Source organism: Myotis myotis, unplaced genomic scaffold (assembly GCF_014108235.1).
Source record: "Myotis myotis isolate mMyoMyo1 unplaced genomic scaffold, mMyoMyo1.p scaffold_m19_p_16, whole genome shotgun sequence".
NCBI classification, from domain to species: domain Eukaryota; kingdom Metazoa; phylum Chordata; class Mammalia; order Chiroptera; family Vespertilionidae; genus Myotis; species Myotis myotis.
The window spans coordinates 4,116,367-4,131,534 of record NW_023416320.1 but is presented as its reverse complement, the minus strand read 5'-3'; the positions used below and the strand labels follow the sequence as shown (position 1 = coordinate 4,131,534).

The window sequence follows — 15,168 nt, the reverse complement described above, 5'->3', positions numbered from 1 at the left end:
TAATATAAAATCATTGGATCTTCAAAACAAACAAAAACATTTTTCTGGAAAAATCACCCACACAGAAGCCACTAGCAACTAAACATATGGCAGCAAACTCAGAGGCCAGCTCCAGGGAAATGATTCAGTGGACAGAGCATCTCCCCCGAAATAGGCATTCTCTGCCCTGGGGGGGGGGGGGGGGGAGGGAGGACCATGGCATTCGGCTCTCCTCCTGGCTTTCAGCACTGGGCTAATGGAAAGAGAACCGAGTGGAGGGTCGAGAGACAAGAGTTTAACTTCCAACCCCACCACTTATACTAAGCTCCTGGGCTCTGCACAGTTCCTAGAATTTACCCATCAGTTAACAAAGACAACTGTGACACACAAGGCCACCCAGATCAGAAAGAAGAGATAATAGGGAGGAGGGAGACCCCCCAACCCAGGCCCTAGAAATGGGAAAGAACTACAGAAATGCAGAAATATCCTTCTTCCCCTCAAGAGTAGAGATTAACCAAAGAACTTACATGCATAACCCATGGATACAGACAATAGTGAAAGCCTGAAGGGGGTGGGGGGGGAGGGGGGGAATGTCCCTGGAGTAAAAAGAAACATCTGTAATTCTTTCAATAATAAAGATAAATTATTTTAAAAAATAATAAAAACTGAAAATAGATCTACACACACACACACAAGATACTATGGCCCATGCCCCTGGGGGCAGAGGCTCTATCCCAGTGACGGCGAACCTCTTGAGCTCGGCGTATCAGCATTTTGAAAAACCCTAACTTAACTCTGGTGCCGTGTCACATATAGAAATTTTTTGATCTTTGCAACCATAGTAAAACAAAGATTTATATTTTTGATATTTATTTTATATATTTAAATGCCATTTAACAAAGAAAAATCAACCCAAAAAATGAGTTCACGTGTTATCTCTGACACGTGTGTCATAGGTTCGCCATCATTGCTCTAGGACCTGCTCCCTCCCCACTCTACTCATCCAGAAGAGACTTCCTATGTCCTCTGTCTTCTCTTCAGGGTCAGGTCTTCCTCCACAAGGCGCCCCACAGCTAATCAGATCAACTTCCTGCACTGATGTGCTAAGGAGAACAGCCTGGATGTGGTCCATTGCTCTCAGGCACTACACATGTACATTCATTCATTCTAGTCTGTGCTGTGATCCAACTGTCTACATGATGGGTGCTGGGCTGGGAGTAGACATGCTGGGAGGACTGCAGGAAGGAAACAAGGTAAACAGAAACAAAGACAATCATTGTAATCCATGTCTATGGGCACTCTGATGTCACTGCCGGGGCCGACCCCAAACAAGGGTGCCACCTGGACCAGTGCTCAGGGCAGACATGCAAAAGGAGCTCTAAAATATACCACGAAAAAAAACCACATCCTAGTATCCCCCCAGAGAGGAGTTCTAAGTGGAGCTGAGAAGGTTCAAAGGGTAATTTCTCTGTAGGACGATGAGCGCTGCATGGGACATGTCAGGTTAACACCTGTCGCTGACCTGCCTTCTACGAGGAAGGTGAGCTCACCCCTGTAGGGCCTTGTTTGCCCGAGGGAGGTACGCAAGCTGGGGCCAGAGCAGAACTGCTCAGGACAAGAGTTCTGAGGGGTCTCTTTCTCTGAGGCTGCTGCTGAGAGGGTTCCCTCACCTCAGGCCGCCCTGCACTTGGAGAAAGAGGTCACTGGTTAACACGTACGCAAGGAGCCACACCTGCTCTTTAAATAGGCACCGAGTAAGTAAAATTACAAAAGCCGCAAGACACAGTGATTCTACAGATTTCAGTCTAGACAAAGACAGGCCTGTAAATCAGCAACAAAAACGGAGGGTGGGGGTGCCCTGATGTTTGCCGAGGGCACAGGTTTGAGCATTGAAAAGATGAGAGGGGGCTTTGTAGAGACCCTGAACCAGCTCTTCATATCTCTCTCTCTCTCTCTCTCTCTCTCTCTCTCTCTCTCTCTCTCTCTCTCTTTCTGTGTGTGTTTTCCATTTTTTTGACATTTAATATTATTTTGTATTGGCTTCAGGTGTACAACACACTGATTAGACAAACATGTAGTTTACAAAGTGTTCTCCTAAATATTTCAAGTAGCCACCTGGGAACCGTACATAGTTACGACAATATTATTGGCTGAAAAAAAAAATATTATTGGCTGTATTCCCTGTGCTGTACTTCCCATCCCTGTGACTACTCTGTAACCACCAATTGGTACTTCTCAATCTCTTCACCTTTAGGAGAAGGCATCCCTTCATCGTATCAGATGGTAGATGACAGGTAACACTGCCCTCCCCTGTGGCCCACACATCTAATATGTGTCAGAGAAAGGAAGGATTTCAGACCAGAGAAAAGGGGTTGAGGTGGCGGGGGAGGGATGGTCTCATGGCAAACCCCTGGGAGGAAGGAGGAAAAAGGAAGAGGGTCTGGGTGGGCAGTTGGTGCCATTGAAAGTCTATCAGGCAGGCCAGGCCCACACAATGGAGGAATTCTAAAGTTCTTTAATAAAAACCACCAGAACGCAATGGCCAACATCGCATCTCCTGGATGGATCACTGGCTTGCTGAAGAAAACTGCTAACTCCTCAGGCCCTCGCTTATTTTCATTCTGAAAACAATTCTTGCGAAACAGTTGCCTGAAGGAGACCAACTCCACTACGCCCGGTCCTTCTGTTTCCAGATTCTTTGCAAGTAACTGAAATGAGGTATCTCACAAAAAAGATGCGGCCCCAAGGAAGACAAGCTGCAGCCACTGCATCTACAAAGAAAAGGCCCCCTGTGCCCAGGAGAGCCGGGTGTGGCGGTCGGTGCGGGACACGGAGGTTGGGGTGACTGCCGGCCAGTGCTGGGAGAAGTGGCCGGGATGCTCTCTGCCCAGGTGGGCTCTGAAATGGCAAGTTTATATACTTCCCCTGAACCCTTACAAGTCCTGGAGTCCCCCCGTCCCCCTCCGGTCCACGGACTCTCCATATTCTCAATTCTTCCTCGGTGCACCTTTGCCTAAGTTCTTCAAGGCCACCCCACTGCGCGCGCGCGCGCGCGTGTGTGTGTGTGTGTGTGTGTGTGCGCGCGTGCATACGTGTGCTCGTTTGCTCGTCCACATGTGGCTCATTCTACTGTCCTGTCTTCCCAACAGCGACGTGGCAGACTCAGAACCCACGCCTCGGCCTGGTGGTCCTGGTGACGGAAAGGCTGAGCTGGAGGAGTGACCCCAGGGTCCCTGTTTTCCAAGCATCGCACGGTCGGGAGGAAGAATGGGAGGCTCCGAGGCCACGGGGAACTTCCCAGGGAACGAAGAGCCGCTCGGTCTCCGCTAAGAGCCAGGACACAGACTGACACAGCGATTTACCCCACGAGGCTAGGCCCTCAGGAAGCAACCACTGCCGCCTCAGAAACAAACACAAATGAACTCGCCCTGGGTAACAGTGTGCTGGGCGAGGGCGGACCTACCTTCACACTGACGTTGCCAGGGGAAGGGCACGAGCAGAAGTGAACTCTCTGATGGGTAACATGTGGAATTCATACTCCTGAACTCAATGCATAAAATGTACACATATAGTAAAACTATGCATTTATTTTTCAGCGGCTACAATGCCTCCAGCAGTGGCGTAACAGCGAGGAGACAAATAGGTCTGGTTTGCAGCTTAGCTCTACTGTGTGCCAGCTGTACCGTCGGAACATTTACTGATCGGCTCTAAGCACCTACTCTCTCCCTAAAAGTGGAGAGGCTCCTGCAAAGCTGTTGCAAGGATTAGAAATATGTAAAGAAATTAATATAGCCCTACCCGCCACAGAGCAGCTTAATAAACTGTGGCTATTACAATACTGTAGTGGCTCCTGATGCTTCTGAAGATTTGCAGCGTGGGAATGAACGCTGAAACATTTCCAGAAGGCTCCACAGTAAGAGTAGGTTTGCCTTTATTGGGGGGGGGGGGGGGGAGTGGGGTTTTTTAACCACGACTTCGCGTGATCTAGCAATGCCACATGACTGCGGGGGTGCTGATAGATCAAACCTAAGTCAGAGTCCAGTGACGATGCATTACAGCAGGAAGTGAATCTGACACTAAATCCTCAGCTTCAGAGTAAAGCTCAGCCCCCACCCCAGCTGGCCTGGGTAGGCGCAGGGCCCCAGGAAGGCCACCCTGCTCCCCAAAATGGATGTGTGAGTCAAGAATCACATACATGTCAAGCTCCTGTCCATCACTCATGCTTGTGAGAGTAAGTCTGGGTGAAGCGCCCACAGCGTCTAGTGCCACGAATGGACCTGACCAAGCAGCAGTTGGGAGACCTTGGGTGAGAACTACAAACCGCCTTGAGACCTGGGAGACACATGGGTCCCAGGCTGGATCTTGGTCTTTTCCCTTCAACAGTACAACCTGAGCTGGGAAAAATGCCCACCACCAAGCCCCAAGCTCCTCATCTGAAAATTCAAGCGTCACATCACAGAAGGCTGTGAGGACTGATGATAAAATACACGCCAGGAGCCTGGTAGCATTCCCAGTGTTTCCACCACTGGTCACGCTGGGACCCGAGCATCCACCTCCGGAGGCTGATGAAAAGATTACATGATGCAACGTCTTGAACTTGGCATTGTTTCTAAAGGGCTCACCAGGCTGAGCCATGGGGAGAGATAGCCACACTGCTCAACCCCTACAACCACCTCCCAACAGCCTCATCAGGAAGCCTGAGCCCATGGCTCTGCTGGTTCTGTTGGGTCAGGGCGTCAGCACTGGTAGAGTGCACACAGCTCTGGGAGAGGTGAGGGCTGTGGCACCTTATCAGGGATTCATACCTCCCAGTGAGTCATCGTAAGTTTTCCCGCCAGGAGTTAGCTGACACCCTGGTGAGGAAGATATGGGTCCTAAGCCAGGGCAATCACGATGGGGTGGGGGGGAGGAGAATGGCCTGGAACCTCACAGGAAACAAGAAGTCGTAAAGGGACAAGGAGGATGAAGAAGGGAACCCAATGGACAGGGAAGACCCCAATCATGGAAAGACCACGGGCCTTAGAGACACAAACTCCAGCTTCCCACTCACTGCACACCTGGGTCACCTCACCGTTTCTCTCTACACTCAATTTTCTCATCTGCAGAGTGAAGTGGGCACTGTTTACCTTCAGGATTCTCTGAGAACTCTTTAGGATACTACCTGTAAAGTATTCAGCTTGGAACCTGGAACATTCTACGAAGAGTTGAGCCCGGCTTAAAGAAACCCACTCTGCGCTGAAATCCCCCTGGAAAACGGCTCCAGAAAGCCACATCTGCCGATCGGACTCCCCAAGGAAGCGGAGGCCCAGCGCACTCTGAGGACGTCCCCGCCCTGACACTGCGTCTCTCCAAAGCCTCTGGAATTGAGAAAGCACCACCCCAGAAGGCACTGCGGCTGGGCTCCAGGTTAGCGCAGGAAAGCCTCCTTAGTCAGGAGCCCATCATGTAACCAATTCGCACAACAGTGACGGGGCCAACTCAAGGACATCTGAAACACAACTCGGCTTTGGAAAAAAACCATGTGCCACGTCTCAGAAAAGACCATCATTACAAAGAGGGCAACTGGGGAAATTTGAACACTGCCTGATATTTAGTGATATAGAGAACATGTTCAAAAACATTTTTTTAAATGTGATCATGGTACTGTGGTTCAGTTGTTGTTTTTCAAGTTCTTATCTTTTAGAGACACATCCTAAAATATTCATGGATGAAATGAAACCATCTTGGGTTGATTCAGGAAAATCAGGGGTGGGGGCAGAGAGGAGCACAGGGCCGGCCAAGGCGGGTCAGTGCTGAAGCTGAGTGACAAGTGTGTGAGAGGCATACTTATCGCTCTACTTTTGTGCACGTGTAAAAGCTAAAAACAAACCAAAGAACCAGAACAGGAGCATGCCCAAAGGGAAAAACCACTTGAAGGGCTGAGCCACTAAGAAAAAAAGACCATGAAAGGTACATGCATGTGTACAGGGGATATTAATAATGCAAAGTAGTAAAAAATTACCCAATAATAAAAGCCTTTTTTTTTTTTTAATGCCAAAGGTATTCTTTAAGTTACCAATTACTTGACAAAACCTCTCGGCGTCTGTCTCTCAGATGGTGAGCTATGGCAGCGTGAGGAGGGGATGACATGTGAGACGCGAAGGCAGAACTGACCACAAGCGTCAGCCTGCTGCTATGTCAGGCCTGTGGCCTTTGACAAGTCATGGTAACTTTCTGAGCCTCACTTTTCTCCTCTGTGAAATGAGGAAATGGTGGCTTTGTTGCCTTACAAAGTGTTGTCTGGATAAAATGAGTCAAGTGATAGGAAAGCATTTTGTAAGTCGTAGCAGAGTTCTTGCTGGCAAGCAAACCCAGAGCACAGGGCTCCTAAAATCATATGATCCACTGCTCACCGTTTACAAAGGAAAGCCAGAGAGCCGACTCTGAAATACCAAATCTCTCATTAATCCCTCCAGTGCCACCTCATGAACTGGCTGCCCGGACAGCAGCTATAAATGACCTACATTCAAATGCCTCCCACGCAGGAAGCAAGTCAGGGGGGAAATATTTGCCTTCCCACCTGCAGGAGACTGTGTGTGTTTATGTGTGTGTGTGTTTCCACTGGGAGAGTAAACGAGCGTGACTCTTGGATTCCGGGGGAGGCGGCGGAGGGAGGGTGTGGGCCATGGAGCCCCGCAGACCCAGGTTTGATTCCTGGCTCCATCACACCCGGTGACGGGTGAGTTAGAAACAACCCCTCGTGAAGGACTCGGTCCAGGGCTGGGACTCAGAAATAAGAGATACCACGGTCCCAGACACGGCTAACCAACGACAGTCCCAGGCACGGCTAACCAACGACAGGCGGCAGGCTGCAGACCCCAAAAGGTAGACCAAGAACTTGGCCGGGCATCCAGGTTTGCCATGAGTCTGTGATCCGATGTCTTACAAATTGAGTAACTGAGGGTTTTCCGACTGCTCTGTGTAATTGCTAGGCATGTAACTAAAAGTCCAGAGAGGTAGACAGCAGTATCCGGAAAACCTTTACCAGCGCTGCCCTCAACAAGTATAAATCACATGCTGTTTCACCACAATCTTCACTATTTTAGTCAAATTTATTCACCACAATCTTCACTATTTTAGTCAAATTTATGAGTGCCAACTAGGTAAGGAAAAAAGAGGGAGGGATCAATCCATGGCCCTGAGGCACTTTCAGTGTCAATGTACTAAACTGAAGACAGGTTTGAACATGAGTAAGTACATAATTGAGCTCATGAGCCAGTCAATGACAATCATCCTCAAATCAGAGGGAAGAAATGCTACTTCTGTGGCCACCCAATTGGTATTTAATAGCCAGGAAGTTCTTATTCAACTCTAACCTAAATACCTCATGCCTCACCGAAAGCCTACTTACTCCCTGATGGTTCTACGTTGTTACTCTTCTATTCACAAGCATTTTTTCTCAAGGCCCCATGGGAGGTGGAAGGAGCATGGGGTAGGCCGAATCCTTTCTAAGGCTGGGAATCCTTCCTGAGCCTGGCTCGTCATCGGTCAGCAGGGGAAAAGCACCGGCCAGCAGAACTGCTGGATTAAATTAAATGAGATGATGTGTGTCGGGCATCCAGCACAGCACCCAGCATACAGTAGGTGCTTAATTGTAGTGTTCGCATAACCTGAATTTGCTCAAACTCTCCTCACAGATGCAGATGCCTGGGATGGTGATGGTGTGATGGGACTTGGCACCACTGTACTTACCGGGAGGCAGTGCGTTCACCCGCACGGCTGTGAAAATCTCAGTTATTACGGCGGCAGCAGCTGCTGGGCCAGCAGTGAAGGCTTATTTTGCTTTGCACTTTGTGCAAATAAGAAGGGAGTATCTAATTTTATGTAAGTGCTATTAATGCGAATAAACATTACGAGGAAAAGGAAATGGGCTTCATAAAAAAATGATTAATGAAACACAAAGGAAGACTCCTCACACTTTGAGAAAATGAAGACGCTCACATTTTATTCTGCATGTCACTGGTCAGCGGAGAAGCCACTTAGGGGAGGAAAGCCATTAGCCCTCGGCAGACCGTTCAGCAGCGCCTGTTACTGCGCACAGAGAGGCGGCCAGGCAAACCAGAAAAGGCCCCGAACCCGGCCCATCTCCCTCCCCCCGCACCGCCCTCCGCCCCCCCCCCCCCCCCCCCCCCCCCGGGCCCCATCTCTGTCCACCTCACAGCCACGGAAAGCTATTTCTGCTCTCTGTGGATCGAGGCAGCAACGGGGAGTTTCTCCTCTGCCCACAGCCTGTGCGGAATGTTGGTCTTTCCTGACCACATCAGGAAAGCTGCAGCTAGAGGCACAGGGCTGACCACAGCCCTTCAAAGTGCCCAAATGAGTACCGCGCAGGGGGGGGGGGGGGGGGGACTTGCAGAGAGGGGGGCAGAGAAACTAACGTGCTCCCAGTGCGGCTAGGGGCCAGGCCCGCTGCTGCCCGGGCTCTGCTGCTTCTCCTGAGAACCCTGAGGCCCTGGCTTCTCCACTCGGTTGTCACTCTGAAAACGGATGAGGATGACGGGGCCAGAGAGCTCGGTCCTAGTCCCAGCCCGGCTGTGTGCTCTGGGTGGACGACCCCCACACCCAGTCCCTGCCCGAGGGGAGGCTTAGCCCTGCCCATCACCTAACCCCGCCAACATGGCCAAGTGCTCACCTGACCTAAGCTGGTCCCATCCGATCCTCCCTGCCGAGATTCGTTCGGCTGGACTGGGGCACTGGGCTGGGGGCACATAGGGCTGGGGCTGCCATCCTCTGCAGTTCCCCCCAAATAGAACACCATAATTTCCCACTATTCTTGCCACTCACGTTCCGTAAGTCCTTCCAATGAACCCTCATGTTGCCTGATTTAGCTCTATTTTGTTTTCTTGGGGTGAGGTGGAGCCTGTTACTTGTAACAGAGGAGTCCAACACCCTTGGGTTTTCTGGGCCTCGGCTTCCTCCCCGTAGAAAAGAGGGAATGGACGGATGGTCTCGAAGGCCCTGCCCAGCTCTGTCGAGTTTTTCATAATAACAGAGTCACCGTGCCAGGTGCCAGGCTGCACACTGGGGACACGGCCGTCCTTGCCCAGCCCCTGAGCACAGTGCTACAGAATCCAAGCTACCCGGGCTGTACTCACAGCAGAAAGCGCTTGGAAGAGCTTCTATTTCCCTCCATCCGAAGCACATCTGGCAGGAACAAAGATGGCCTAGCTCACCGTAGCCAACTCCGCTTTCCGTAAGAGTTGGTACCAAAATGCCATCGTGTTTTGGGCTTTTCCTCCCTGGCACTGGAGGTTCTGCTGTTGTCTTCCTAGCTCCTGGGTGGCTAAAGTGGGTGCTGTCTTCTATACTGCAGTTCTTTGGGGAAAATTATAGCATAGTCTCTGCATTAACATTCAGTTCTTACATAAGTGGATGCAAACGGCACCACGTCCGGGGCTGCTCGACATGCTCCAGGCAGGAAGAGCCCGCCGTGAACTCCTGATTCTGTGAGGACCAAACGGGATCAGGTGCCCCAGGTCTGACCTGCCCCCTGCCCCACAAATAATTAAAACTCAGCCCACTGACACTGAAGAGTCATGAGGCACACAGAGACTCAAGTTCAAGGATAGATCCTGTTCACTTTAAGGCGCTCCCTCCAAACCAAAACAGAATTCCTGTGGTCTCAGTGCTTCACGCTGGAATCGGGAAGGCACATAAGCCAGCGGCCATGGCCAGGGCCAAGGCACAAATGCACCCCCAGCGCCTGCCCACAAATAACCACAAATACCTGCATTCATTATGCAACCGAGAAAGTGGCTCCTTACCCAGAAGCCCCAGCAGAAGTCAAAGGGGCCAGCACTGCCCTGGCTTTAATGCACCAATGGAAGGGACATGGTGGAGGGGAGGAAACAGGAAGAATCGGCAGCGACACAGGAAGCAGGGACAGTGCGACGCACCCCCTTACTTGGGAGTAGCACCCACAAGGACTGAGTATACAGTAAAAGCGAGTTGACAGTCTGTTTCAGATCAAACTGGCTTTGATCATGACCCCGAAAGGTCAAAGTGTTCAGTGGTGCCTCTAGTCCCATATCTGCGCCTCCAATATCAGGTGCTTGATGGCACACACCGGCTCTGCCACCTGACTCACCACCCACCTTCCGAAATGAGTCCACCGAGTCTCCTCCTCACACTTACACACTCAAGGGTCTAGTCCAGTAGCAATAAACAGCGACAGCAATGAGGACGCAAGAATAATCTTGCTCAGCAGGTGTGGCTCTGCGGTTGAGCGTTAACCCAGGAACCAAGAGGTTGCTGGTTCGATTCCTGGTCAGGGCACATGCCCAGGTTGCTAACTCGATCCCAGTAGGGGTACGTGCAGGAGGCAGCCCATCGATGATGTTTCTCTCTCATTGATGTTTCTATCTCTCTATCCCTCTCCCCTCCTCTCTGAAATCAATAAAAACATATTATAAAAAAAAGAATAATCTTTTATTGAGCACTCACTGTGCCAGGCACTGTTCTCAGCACCTGACAGACACTGACTCACTAAGAGGTAGGTACTCTCTCCAAGAGGAAACAAAGACACACACTGGGAGGTGATGGGGCTGCAATTAACCTCTTCCTCCTCAACCCAAATGTCGCCACTGCCATCTCCCCATGGAGGAATGCTTCTGCCAGCCCCGCTGCCGGCCCCACAGGAGGGAGGCTGACTAACGTGACTGCTCCGACCCCACCCTGCATCAGGCCGCACTTTACCAGCAATGAAGTCACCTGAGCGCCTCACCTGCATGATCTCCTTCAGTACTCAGAACAACTCCATTTAGCAAACGAGGAAACCGAGGCTTAGCTGCAAAGTGATCCCCAGCCCATCACTTACTCATGTTTAAGTAACACATGTGGGAACAGCTGAGGCCACGGTCTGGCTCCAGTCCCCAGGGACTAGGTTACGTAAATGGAAACCACCTCTCCGAGGCTCCCCTGACTCACAGACATAAGGGCACCGATCCGGGCAGTGGCTGAATGTCCAAGCCCACACCAGTGCATCCAGTGAAAGCCTTAGCCCGACACCAGGGAGTCCTGTGATCTATGCTGTGGCCTCGCACGGATCGTAGTATGTCTTGTGAGAGAGCAGACTGGCCTGCAAGGTCAGGTTCCTAAATTCAAGTTCACTTTCCGCCCATCCTACTTGGAAGCAAGTTCTAGGGAGCAGCAAGGGAAGAGTCCCCCACATCGCCCGCAGAAACTCCAGCCTCCACAGCCTTTGTGAGCAGAGTGCAAAGAGCCAGGGCTGGGAGTCAGGACCCCTGAACATTCAGATCTAATTTCCTTCCCATCGTTAGGCCTCGGTCTTCTCTCTGAGCCTTGGTTTATTCATATGTAAGAAAATGACAGAATGCAATCTGACATTGGATGGTAGATATGGAAGATGTTTTTAAAGCCTAAAGATGGTATATAAAGGGCAAATAGCATTAGCTTGGAATACCTGGCCAACAGGTTTCAGCCTTGTTTTACAAAGAGCTTGAGTTCAGTTCCTTCTCTCTTTGCTTCTGCAGTCAAATGCATCTTCCCGGGCTGACCTTTGCTGGTGATCTCTGGGTGGGGTCAGAGGGTGGGGCCAGAGCCCAGAGCTGGGAGTGGGACTGTGTACTAAGGGCAGGCTTGTCCACCTTTTGCTGTTTTATCTTCCAGAGATCAGGGATAAGCTAAGGACATGGTCTTTACCTTAAGCAACGTGCAGGGCCAGCCTGCATTTTCTGTAAACCCTTCCTGAGGCCACTTTCTCAGTAGGACTGCACCCTAGCCGAGCAGCTGCTATATAAATAAGCACTTCTTATTAAGTTTATCACTTCCAACATTTCAGAGAACCAAAGAGCTTGCATTCCGGAACACTGGGAGCCGCGGAACGAGCTCTCTCCTCAAGCCCTGGCCACAGAGGCCCTGTGGGTGAGAGTCGACGCAATGACGCTGGAGGATCTGAAAGCATGGATGATGCCCCAAAGAGCCGGGGTCAAAAGGAAGCACAGAGGAAGCCTGGCTAGCATGCCGGAAGATGCCACAGAATGGGATTCATTCCCAAACCCACTACTTACTGTGGTGCAACCTCGGGCAAGGGCTTATCTGCTGGGGGGCAGGGGGTCAATGAAAATAGTAGGGTGAATGCAAGTGTTAAATGTGAATAGGGCTTGCGCGTAGTAGGAAAGCTAATAACTGGTCATTACTGTTGTTGTGACAGAATGAATCTTGATGGTGAATCTACATGCTACACCTTCGTTCTCATTCAGCCCCAAATCCCATGCCTTCTGGAAAGACTGCACACCTGGCCTGCACATCTGAAGCCAAGCGAGCCTCTAACGCAAGGCCCACCCTTGATTGTTGGCCCCTAAAGAAAACTCAGACCACTTCTCAAGGGCAAAGCTGTTGATCTGCGTATCTTCAGGGCCTAGCACACTGCTGGGCACATCACAGGCACCGTGTTCAGGGACTGGATGCTCAGTGGAGTGATTTAGCTTGTGTTGCTGGGTGAATGCCCGTGGTCTTTCCTATGCACTGCCCTTTTCTACCTCGTTAAGAGTGACAGCCCTTTTTATCTCCTTCTCAAAGGCCATTAGTTTCCCCATAACACAATCCAGATAACAACTCCAATACCTCAGCTAGGCTTGGCAAAGTGATGTGTACATAGCAGGTGTTCCCCAAAAATGTACTGACACCCAAGTGAGTTCCCACATCTGAATCTGAAAAACCGTAAGTAAATATTTGAAAGCAGTGGGGGAACATGGTGTAGCTAAGTATTGCCATTAAGAACCTCCTGAAATGTGAACATGAGGAAAAACTAAGACACTTAGCAACTTAGGCACCGCTGTTTCATGAGACAGAAATTAGAAGGTGCCATGAAAGCAAAGCCTCCTATGTCCTCTCCCAAGCCAGTGAAATAGGCCTTTGCAGACATTCAGAATGTCTATGCTGTCTTAACCACTTAAGGATTTCCCAACTCCATTTGCTTATAGCCATTGGACCCCAGAGACAAATCACTTCATCTCTAGGCCTCAGTTTTCTTCCCTGTAAAATGGAGATATACAATGGTCCCTTCCTTCCTACAGCCCATAGGAGGGTTAAATGAGAGCATGCATGCCATCTGCCCACGTCGGGCCTGGCACAGAGCAGCTGCTCAATAAATGGGCAGAACATGCCTCCTCCATCGTTACCACGGATAAAAGGCTGGCTCAATATTAAGTAACCAAGCACACCTTTGCTGGACTCTCCCTTTCACCAAGCACTAAGCATGGACCAATCCAAGCCTTGATTTTTTATTTAATTTTTTGTTAATCCTCACCCGAGGATACTTTCCATTGATTTTTAGGGAAAGTGGAAGAGAGAGGGAAAGACAGAGAGAAACATCGATGTGAGAAAAACACATTGGTTGGTTGCTTCCTGAAGGAGCCCCGACCAGGGCCTGGGCCTGGAAAGAGCCTGCAATCAAGGTATGTGTCCTTGACCGGAATCGAATCTGGGACCCTTTGGTCCGCAGGCCGATGCTCTATCCACTGAGCCAAACCGGCTAGGGCCCAATCCAAGTCTTTAAACAGAGGGTCTCTCCTACTGCCTCCCCCGACAGTGGTCCTGGAATGCCTGCTTGCTCCATCCCCAGGAAAACTGTCTTCTCCTCGCCTCCTAGTCATTTACTCATAACTTCCAAATGGTCACGAGTGAAACAGTGCACGTCAGTGTGCTCTGGCTGCTGAATAAGCAAAACACTGGCTTTCTGCTTGGAAAACACTCTCGCACCAGGATGAAACCTTGGCAGCCAACCCACTCCTGCTTCCCAAAGGCAGCCACTCACTGCGTGCCAGCCACATCCTGACTCCCTGGGTCCTGGGGGACCCTTCGCCCCCAGAGGCGAAGACCAGAGGAGACTCTGCCTCTTTTACCATATTTCTGACCCCCTTCCTAGAGTGCTCGTACGGAGAGATTTCAGTAAAGGCCCCGACATCTGCAAAACACACCCTCTGCTAGTGACGTCGCAAAAGGGGAGAGAGTGGGTTAAATGCAGATTCCAAGCTTGGAGCTCAATACTGGTTTTTAGTTGAGACTCACGCATGTTAATTAGGAACCCAAAGAGCAAAATAGTAAACGAACCGAAAGACATTTAATTACTAGAATTAGAAAAGATTTTTTTTACAAGAAATAATTCCAAGCTGCCCAAGTTAATATCTATTCCTGAGTTTCCACATCACCAAAAAAGCACCCAAAAGTTCTATTCCTAAGAATAACCACAAGATAACACAAACAGTGTTCTAAAGTAGAGGTTGCCAACTGGTGGCCCGCAGACCACTGGTGGTCTGTGAGGTCCAAAAGGTTGGCGACCACTGTCCTAAAGGTCCCAAGTATCTCACTTGTAAAGCACATACCAACAAGATTTGGTGGTTTGCTCTGAAACTTTTAATATTCTTAAGGCCCATATTTTTTAAGAGCTGAATTCTGATCCACTTAAGATACATGCAATAATGTACCCCGACATACATGTAAGCTCGGAGGCGGGGGATTCGACCCTGTGGTTATCTATATATATAAAAGGCTAATATGATAAGTGTCCGTCCAGGAAATGATGTCATGGCTTTGCCGAGCTACCTCTCCCTAGCAACTAGCCTCCTTGCAGTTTCTTCAGCCCAGGAATACAACTTGCTTTATACCGAGGTACAAACAAACATTTCACACTTTAACCAAATGTCTGTGAAGCATTTTCCCATGCCTCATCTCATTTGATCCTCACAGAAGTCCTGGAGTAGGTAGATAGGAGACTCAGTGGAATCCTATTTTCTTTTCATTAGCCGGAAAATGCAGATTTAGAAAGCTTAGAAACTTGACCCGACTGAAAAGAAGAAATGGTGGACCTTGAAAATGACTTCAGGTTTTCTCACTGTGCAGAATATAGTCAAACACTGCTATAGTTAAATATTTTACCCTTTGTTTTCCCTGCGTGATCTACAATAATAATCTGCTTTGTGTTGATATTTACTGCTGTGTTGCTGACAATTACCTGAAAGAGAAGTTGTGGTGCTTCACTGGGCTGGAAAAAGTTTAGCTACAATAGAAAGCAGGTCTAATTAAGCAAGTTTATTCTATGTATATAAAAGGCTAAGATGACTTGTGCATGCGCGATACATATAAAGCTCTCGCTGGCACCAATCACATGCGTGTTTCCATCGTCAATCG

General features: G+C 49.7%; 1 protein-coding gene across 8 annotated transcripts in view; it reads right to left on the bottom strand.

Moving 5' to 3' along the window:
- Positions 1–15,168, bottom strand: part of ASAP1 (ArfGAP with SH3 domain, ankyrin repeat and PH domain 1) — a 218,077-nt gene that overhangs the window by 142,260 nt on the left and 60,649 nt on the right. The gene's annotated exons all lie outside the window — the stretch shown is intronic.